The sequence below is a fragment of the Cynoglossus semilaevis genome, chromosome 5 (genome assembly GCF_000523025.1).
Source record: "Cynoglossus semilaevis isolate Cse_v1.0 chromosome 5, Cse_v1.0, whole genome shotgun sequence".
NCBI lineage: Eukaryota > Metazoa > Chordata > Actinopteri > Pleuronectiformes > Cynoglossidae > Cynoglossus > Cynoglossus semilaevis.
The window spans coordinates 16193379-16193783 of record NC_024311.1 but is presented as its reverse complement, the minus strand read 5'-3'; positions in this window follow the sequence as shown (position 1 = coordinate 16193783).

Here is a 405-nt window from a genome sequence, read left to right as displayed (position 1 = left end):
CCATCCATCCATCCATCCATCCATCCATCCAATACGTTTGTTTGTTTTTTCATTGCAGGACGTTGCTCTCACACAAAAAACAAACAAAAACAAAACAAAAAAATCCCATGTTTCCCTTTCTTGACTGTGACCTCTCTCTGGATCAGGTCTAAGACAAAAAGTCATGAACTCCACAGCTGCTCAAACAAACCCAAACTATGAGACTTAAAACCCAAAATAAAACCCAACTCTTAGTACGAACCCGGGGTTAATCCTTAACCATATCTTGACCTTTGTTGACCTTCATAAAAACCTTGCAGTAGTGGCCGGCTGCCCCTCCCTCTCTGTCTCTCCGTCTCTCTCGTTCCCTCCCTCCCCCTCCTCCCCCCTCTCTCTCTCTGGTGGGTGGAGCCTCAGCTCTGTGCT